This window comes from Apium graveolens, chromosome 9 (genome assembly GCF_009905375.1).
Source record: "Apium graveolens cultivar Ventura chromosome 9, ASM990537v1, whole genome shotgun sequence".
NCBI lineage: Eukaryota > Viridiplantae > Streptophyta > Magnoliopsida > Apiales > Apiaceae > Apium > Apium graveolens.
In genome coordinates this window covers 46,946,582-46,955,483 of record NC_133655.1, presented here as the reverse complement: position 1 = coordinate 46,955,483, position 8,902 = coordinate 46,946,582, and positions in this window count along the sequence as shown.

Sequence of the window (8,902 nt, the reverse complement as noted above, 5' to 3'; positions counted from 1 at the left end):
TCAAGGAGATTTGGTAGTTTATAGTGATACTTCTCGTAAGGGAATAGGATGTCTGTTGATGCAGCACAATAAAGTTATTGCATATACATCCACACAACCGAAACCTTATGAGCAGAAGTACCCTACTCATAACTGGGAATTAGAAGCAACACTAATATTTGTTTTGAAAGATTGGGAAATATTATAAGTATGGAGAAAGATGTGAGATATATACGGACCATAAGAGTTTGAAAGTGTGTATTCACGAGGAAGAGCAAATGTAGTGGCAAGCAATAAGCAAAAAGGAGAGAACGAACATGGAGACTGCACCAAAAGGATTATCTATGGAATTTTAGAAGTAGGAATTGGAAGTCAGGGTTCATGATCCAAAAGGAGCAAGAATGGATAGTATGACCTTTTAGTCAAAGTTGTTAAAAGAAGATAAAAAGATATCAAAAGAAGATGATGGATCAGAATGTTAACGGTTAGCAAGAAGAGATAGTGGATCACGATATTAACAGTTTAATAAGAGGAAAATTATGCACTTAAAAGAATGATCACGGTACCCTTAGATTTCCTTTCAGAACTTAGATGCTACAAGTGGCAGAATTTAGGAATGAGATCCTAAAGGGAAATTACAATCCTAAGTATTTAATTCGTTCAAGAAATACCAAATTATACAGAAGTTTAAAGAAGAATATTGATAGTCGAATATGAAAAGGAAATTTTACCACGGATCAAGGGGTTTAGGCATATTAAATAAATAAGCAGAGCATCAGAGACCAAGTGGATTACTACAACCATTGGAGATTCCGGAATGGAAGTGGGAGCATATTGCTATGGATTTCAGAGTTGGATTACCAAGGACAAAAGCTAATCATGATGCCATTTGGGTTATGGTGGAAAGAGACTTACCAAGTCAGCTCATTTTCAGCCTATAAATGAAAGATTTTCACTCGACAAGTTAGACCATATGTACTTGAAAGAAATCATAGTTCGTCATGGAGTTCCTGTATCCATCGTATCCGATCGAGATCCAAGATTTAATTCAAGATTTTAGAAAAAAATTCAAGAATGTTTGGGAACGAGACTGAATATGAGTATGACTTACCATCCACAGACGAATGGCCAGAGTGAAAGAACGATCCAGATAATCGAAGTCATGTTGAGTACTTGTGCTATTGATTTCAAAGGAAGTTGGGACGAGCATTTACCCCTGGTAAAATTTGCTTACAACAACAGTTATCACGCTAGTATTGGAATGCCACCCTATGAAGCTCTTTATGGACGCAATGTAGATCTCCTGTATATTGGGACAAACTGGGAAAAACGCAAAATACTTGGACCTGAATTAGTGCAGCGGCCGAAGGAAGTTATTGAAGTTATCCAGAAGAGATTGATAGCAACACAAGACCGTCAAAGGAAGTATGCAGATCAATCAAGGAAAGATATGGAATTCGAAGAAGGAAGTTTGGTATTATTGAAAGTATCACCGGGCAAGGGATTAACGAGATTGAGAAGGAAAGGAAAACTGAGCCCAAGATACGTTGGACCTTTTGAGATTTTAAAGCGCGTTGGCAAAGTATCTTACGAGTTGATGTTACCTCCGTACATGGAACACATTCACAATGTTTTTCACGTATCGATGCTTAAGAAGTATAATCCAGACTCCAGGCATGTAATGGAATATGAGCCAATAGAGCTCCAGGAAGATTTGTCTTATGTATAGAGTCTGATAGAGATTCTAGAAGAAAGAGAGAAAGTATTTAGAAATAAAGTGGTAAAGTTAGTAAGAGTATTGTGGAAAAACCCAAAGATTGAAGAGTCAACCTGGGAGTTAGAAAGTGATATGAGAGCAAAGTACCCTAATTTGTTTTCTTAGGAGATTCCGAGGACAAAGTCCTTTGAAGGGGGAAAGATGTAATATCCGGGATATATCGTGTAATTATTTTTGCTAATAAATAATTATTATATATGTTCAATATTTATTCTGTGAATTATTTGTTAAGTGTTAAATGTGTTTGGATGTTTAAAAATAATATTAATTGAGTATTTTAATTTTTATATGTCCAAAATAAAATATAAATAATTTTCATATCTTCCTATCTATTTTTATGTTGATATATGATTTTATAGGAAATATATGGATTTTATAAAATCTTTTTCCGAGTATTTAAAAACTATTTTATACAATCGGGAACCAACCGACGTCATCCGTTTTTACGTTTTTATAGCCCGAAACTCTTCCGAGAACTCCTTCCTAACCTAATTACAATATTCCGAGCATTTTCCATGTTTCGACTTTTTCAATCCGGCGTACGGTTTGTCCTGTGCGGGTCCCGGCGTAACATTTTTGATACATTATTTGTTTCGGTAAATCAATAAAACTCGTATTTTTTATAAACAGGATCTTTTTATTAATCTATCACAATTATCACCTCATAATACGTGTAACCAGGCGCTGAGACCAAGACTGTAGTACAAATTGTACTAGTTTGGATAATTATCTCGAAAACCGGTACCGTTTGGATCAGTTTTTATAAATAAACGTACCATTTTGTATCTGGGATGATCTAACGGGATACTAATTTCCCATAATTATAAATAGCCTTTACCGTATTTTATTTTGTACCAGATGTTATTTGTAAACAGTATTTACAGAGTTTTTACAGAGAAAATACTATAATTATATTTTGTTCTTCGTAATGAAACACAAATTCGGAGGCTACTGAAATCTAGAATCCAAATCTTTCATCAAAACATACCCAGAAACATCAGGTGATGTTCTATTTAATTAGTTATATTCGAATTTCTTGGTATTTGTTAGGTCTCAATATGTTTGTAGAAAGGGGGTTGAATACAAACAATACCGTTTAATCGAATAAAATGCGGAATAAAAAAGTGAAACAAAATTCAAGTTAAATAAAACTATTATTAAACTTGAAAGGTGTTACAACAATGGTATCGTTTACAAGGGATTAATCTCAAATCAATTATTACAAATCTAGAATAAATTCGACATGAACTTTTTCTATTTTTGCAATAAAAAGATCAAATGCTAAAAGCGATTTGAGATTAAGTTCTAGGGATTTTGATCCGCTAGATAGTTATACAAGAACAAGAAAAGGATTTCTAGTCGATTAGATTTAACAATAAATACTAGAAATAAATGTTCTGTGAATTTGCAATAACTTCTCTGCAGGTTTCTTTTGTTCTCTGTTCTGCTGAAATTTTATATTCAATGCTCTTATTGAAAAATGATCTGCTTCTGTTGGTTTTGTAAACAAACCACTTCAATTGAATCAGTAAGACTTTCGGCAAGACAATCCATTTGGCTCAGCATGACAATCCTTTTAACTGGTAAGACTTTCGGTAGGACTATCAATTGAACTGATATGACTTTCGGTATGACTATTGATTGTCATACCGATTGTCTTGCTAGTACAAAAGATAGTCTTGCTAGATTAAAACAGATTTTAATCAAATAATAATTTTGAATTAATTGAATTAATCAATAAATTAATCTTTATAGATTTAATTTATTTTCTTAATTAAATTATATGACTTAATTAATTAATAGAGAATTAATACCAATCTTGAGCAACAAACATTCTTCTGAAAATCACTGTCAATTACGAATCAATTCCATCACTTCAATGTTGACACTCGATGTACTGTCTGTCTGGTTCATGAGTGACTAACTTCCGTGACGTTTCTTCATGCCTTGACTTTGATACTCTTGATTTTCTTCAGACTAAATCCTTGTAATTAATTGATACCCTGACGAGATCTCTGTCACTAGATTAAATCCACAATATTGATTTATATCACTGAGGCTTGATCAATTTCTTGAGCTTCTTCCAGTGAATTAAGTCCTCAAGACTGTAGATGAACAATGTTACTTAATCCTTTGACATATGTTACTTTGAGAAATCTCTATGACGATAGAACCACTATTTACTTGTTACATTCTAATTTGAGTTGAGTTAAATCCTCGAATAAATAAATAGGCTATAACATATGCCTTTCAATCTCCCCCTATTTGTTTGTTAGACAATAACAACAAATACCTAGAGGATAACTCAACTAACAAATAAGAAAAAGATATAAACAGTAATGCAAAGTAAATTGCAGAAAAGTTCTGGATTATATTTAACATTTTCCAGATTCCAAAAGAAATTTACAAGTGAATACAAGATAGATGTTCCTCTAGCCTGAACATATAACTACATTAGTCTATCTTGATTCATAAAGCTCTAATCATATTACATTGAGTTTTGAGCTAATTGAATTCAGTTGTCTTCCCTTCCCAATTCACCATCTTCCAAATGTTGAAGCAACTCCTTGTCAAAGACACGATCCTTTTCTGAAGTGAAGCTGTCTGGTCTAGCTGGTTGAACTCCAACTGACTTTAGCTTATTCTTTAACTGATTGTACCTTTTGATATTCTTTTCACAATAAGCTTGAATCAAATCAGTTGCTTGAGTTTTCAATATGGATGAATATCCAGCAGTTCTTAGGTGATGTTCCATCCAGACCAGATGCTTAGCTGAGTAGTCTTTAAGAGATTGTAAATCGAGCTGGCAAATTTGAAGACAGTCAGACTTAAAGAATCTTACCTGATGAGGATTGTTGACCACTTGAGGACTAGCCCTGCTGGCAAACTCTTTGAGCCTTTCTCGAAGAACTTCATTCAATTCTGAGCTTCTTTTGACTTTGTTGAGAAGAACCCAAATATCTGACAAAGAAAGATTCTCAAACAGATGAAGTGACACTTTGAATGATCCTTCGCTCTGACAATATACAAATATGCTCATTTCATTTAGAGATCTGTCAAAGGCAGTTGTGATCCTTGAGATTTCAGTCTTTATAGCATTTATGTACATGTCATTGTTTGGATTAGAGATCTCCATCTTGTCCAGAAGATGTAGAAACTGTCTATCATTGTTTGTGCTCAGCTGAGGCATATCAAGTACTCTCCTAGCTTCATCCTATTTTTCACCAATCTTCAGTCTGACATCTCTTCTCCTTTATTGAGCTTTAATGTCATGAAGAAGTTGCTTTTGAAGAGCTTCTGTTCTTTGGATGTCTTTCCTCATGTCAATGATCTGGGATACCTTTTTGAGTTCAGCTTCTTTTCTTTTCAATACTGACTGTTGTTGCTGAAACTCTTTCTCAAACAGAGGATCCATTGGAGCTTCCTCTTCTTAATCTCCAAAATCACTTTCCTCCCCAGCTTCAAAGAAACCATCTTTATCTTCCAAGACTGGTTCAGTGAGAACGTCACAAATATCAAAGTCATCCTGTTCTCCACTATAGTAGATATCATCAGGCTTCCCTGTGCCTCCAGCAGACGAATCTTTTTCTTTTCCCTTTTCACTTCTCCCTTTCTTCTCCCCCTTAGTTGAGGAATCCTTTACAGACTTTCCCTTCGATCCTCCATCACATCCAGAGCCTGAGCCTCCACCAGACGGCCCTTCAAAGAAAGTCCTTTGTTCTTCATTAGGGTAGTGAGAATTTTTGATCATGTAGTACAGGTGCTTCATCCCTTCATTCAGATGTTCTATGCCCGTCTCTATCTTCAGAAATCTGGAAGAATCTAGTGAATGATTCATTTCAACCAAATCTTCAAGAGAAGTCATTCTTGTATGTAGAGAGCAGAAGTTTGAAATGTCGTCAGCTGATAACGTTGGAGATGCGTGGATTGAGTTAAGCTTTGGTACAACGAATGTCTTCAAATATGATATTTCAGTCCTGATGAGAGCCAGCTGATTATTGACCGAGGTGGAAGAAGAAGACCGTTCAACCACTTGTGCTTTGAATGATTGAGCTTCAGCCTGACTTTTTGCAAGTTGTTCCTTGAGATCAGCAATTTGAGCTAACATATTTTCAATGTTTGTGTCTGTGTGTGCGCTCACCTGAATATCTCTCCTGTTTAATTCACTCAACTCACGTGCTTGTGTATCTCTCAAAATAATTGCTCGTGAGGAGTCTTCCTGATGCTGATCTTCTGTACCTGCATTTAAAATCACCCTAGCCTCTTCAAGAGAGGTCAGTGGTGGTGCAATGGGAATTCGTGAGTCCCGATCCTCAGTCAAAGCTATCTTTTCATGTGAAATAGATGTCTGAATTGCTTCAGGGATAGATTGACCGAGTTACCCTCCACTTTCTCCAGATAAATCTGCGAGTGGAGAATCCCGTGTGGGAGCCAGAGGTGTTGGATCTGGGAGGGGAGAAAATGACTCTATTAAAGGTGGCTGAGAGTCAGATTTTCCCTCAGAAGCATGTGACTGCTCTTCTGCCGTAACTATTACAGGCACTGTAACCGACTCAATGTGCACTCCTCGCTCCGTGTCCTGAGTATCATCTACTGGTCTGTATGCTTCCATTGTGAGTAATGGAATTGTGCTTGACTCAGTACAAGATGTCATGGCCCTATGGCGAATTTCAATAGATTCATCCTGTTGAGAGAATGTTTCTAGAAACTGTTCAGTGGCCATTTCAAAGTCCATGTCCTGTTGGGAGGACAAGGATGGGCTTTCAGATGCCTCAGTAAATGTTCTTCTTTTCTTGGGTGGAGGCAGAGCTGAGGGTTCATTCACATCCACTAACATACTACTTCCTACTAACCTTCTAGGCAACATTTTAGACAGTGGGGGAGAGGTTGAGATAGGTTGTGACTCTGTGTTTGGCTCTATGACCTGGGATTGAAGCTGTGGTTCTACAACTTCATGGTCAGTCCTATCAACCACTGGGGGTCTTTCAACAGAAGTAGGAATAGGTTGAGTTTGAGGAATTATTACCTGTAGAGGAAGAGCATCTGATGTTTGAGCCTGGGTGGTTTGAACCATTGGAGGTTGAGCTTGCTGTTCATGACCGGGAAGATTGAAGATAGGTAAAGGAATATAAGTGGCCATGAAAGTAGATACAAGTACTGGAACTTGCATGAATTTGAAGGTTGTGTCTTGGCGAGTGTAAATCTTTTTGCTTACTGGAGGGGGTTCGGTTACTGAAGAGTTAGCAAAAAGAGCTTTATGCTCAGGTGAGAGAAGATGTTCTGCTATGAGCATGAGAAAATGAGCGTAGTAGCACGAGACCCTACGATTTGTAGAATGATCACGTAAAGCAGTAGTGAGACATCTCAGAAGAATGGGTAAAAGTAGTTTGCCAAAATTGATCCTTTGATTGAAAACAACCGCAAGACCAATATACTGCAGAGTGGAAGTGATGTTATGAAAGTTGGATTTAGTGCAGTTGCCAAACACTTTAGAAAGTGTATCGAAGAAAATATCCCATTCAGAAACCAAATTGGATTTAGATAACTTGGTTAAATTAATCACCCCTTGATAGTGAATAGCATGAAAAAAGTTTGAAATATCATTTTCAGAGGGCAAATTACAGAAATTTTCCAATGGAAAATTTAACGCTCGATTGACGACTGTTTCATCAATAACATACTGTGTGTTTGCCACGGTGAATGAAAAAGATTTAAAATCATCGGCCACAGTAGATGTTGTGCAAATCAGTCTGAGCAGATCAACATTTAAAATCACATTTGATTTAATAGCAGAGCTAACAATCGAATGGTCATTTAAAAATCTAATCCATGGCTTAAATTTTTCCACATCACATTTATCTGGATTAAAATAACCAACAAGATTATGTGCGACAATTTGGAAATTGAGAGCCATTTAAAAAATAATAAAATACACACTTTCAGAATTTTAAGAATTAAATTAAGAGAATTCGAATTAAAAAAATTTAATAATTCGAATTAAATCAATTATATCCGAAAAATTTAGAAAGTAATGTATCTCGTTAAAGTTCTTAACTCACGAAAGCAGATATGCAAAATCACAAGACACAAAACCTAATTGAAATACACAAAAAAATTGATTTTAGGGAAAAATCAAATTAAAATAAAAAAAATGTGCAGTACTTCTGTATGTATATACGTGTATGTATATAACAGAAGTGAAGTTTTTGTTTGCTGAGTAAACACGCGAGCAAGGAAGACAATGGAGATGGGTTTTGATCTGTTCGAAATGAGAGAGAGAGAAATAAGAGAGAAATAGAAAGAAACTGTTGGAATTTTGAAAAACAAAAGAACTGATAGATTTAACAAGACAAAGAGACGTTAAATAGACAACGGGTATGACAATTCGGGATATCTTACCGATTGTCATACCGATAGTCATACCAGGCAAATTGAGAAAACAAAACAAACAAAATAAAAAAAACATAGTAATAATATAACTGGTATGACAATCTGATAGTCATACCGATTGTCATACCAGTACAAATAAAATAAAAAATATCTGATATTAATTTTATTACTGGCATGACAATCAATAGTCATACCGATTGTCTTGCCAGTTATAAAATTAAACTGAATTAAAAATAAATAATTATATGTACTGGAATGACTTTCAGCAAGATAATTTCAATTGTCTTGCCGATTGTCATTCTAGTATAAAATAAATTAAGTATTTATATAAATATACTGAAATGACTTTCAGCAAGACAATTTTAATTGTCTTGCCGATTGTCATTCAAGTATAAACTTAACCCAAACAAACAAATATATATATATTTTATAAACCAAATATAAACAGTTTTTAACAAAAACAGAACATATAAAAAATAAAAAAAATATAGAAAAGTACAATAAATACAAATATAGATATGGCAGAAAATATTTACACAATTAAAATATTTCAGAGATAATTATATTTTCAGTCCAAAAATAGATTTCTTTTGAATTTTAGCAAATAAAATTCATAGAAAAATATATTTAGAGAAAATAAAATATTCTGAGACATTAAAATTAACAAGTTGAGTAAATAAATAAGATAAGATAATAAAAAAATACATAGAAATAAGCAAGAGATTTTCGAAAATGATAAAATAAATTTGTAAATGA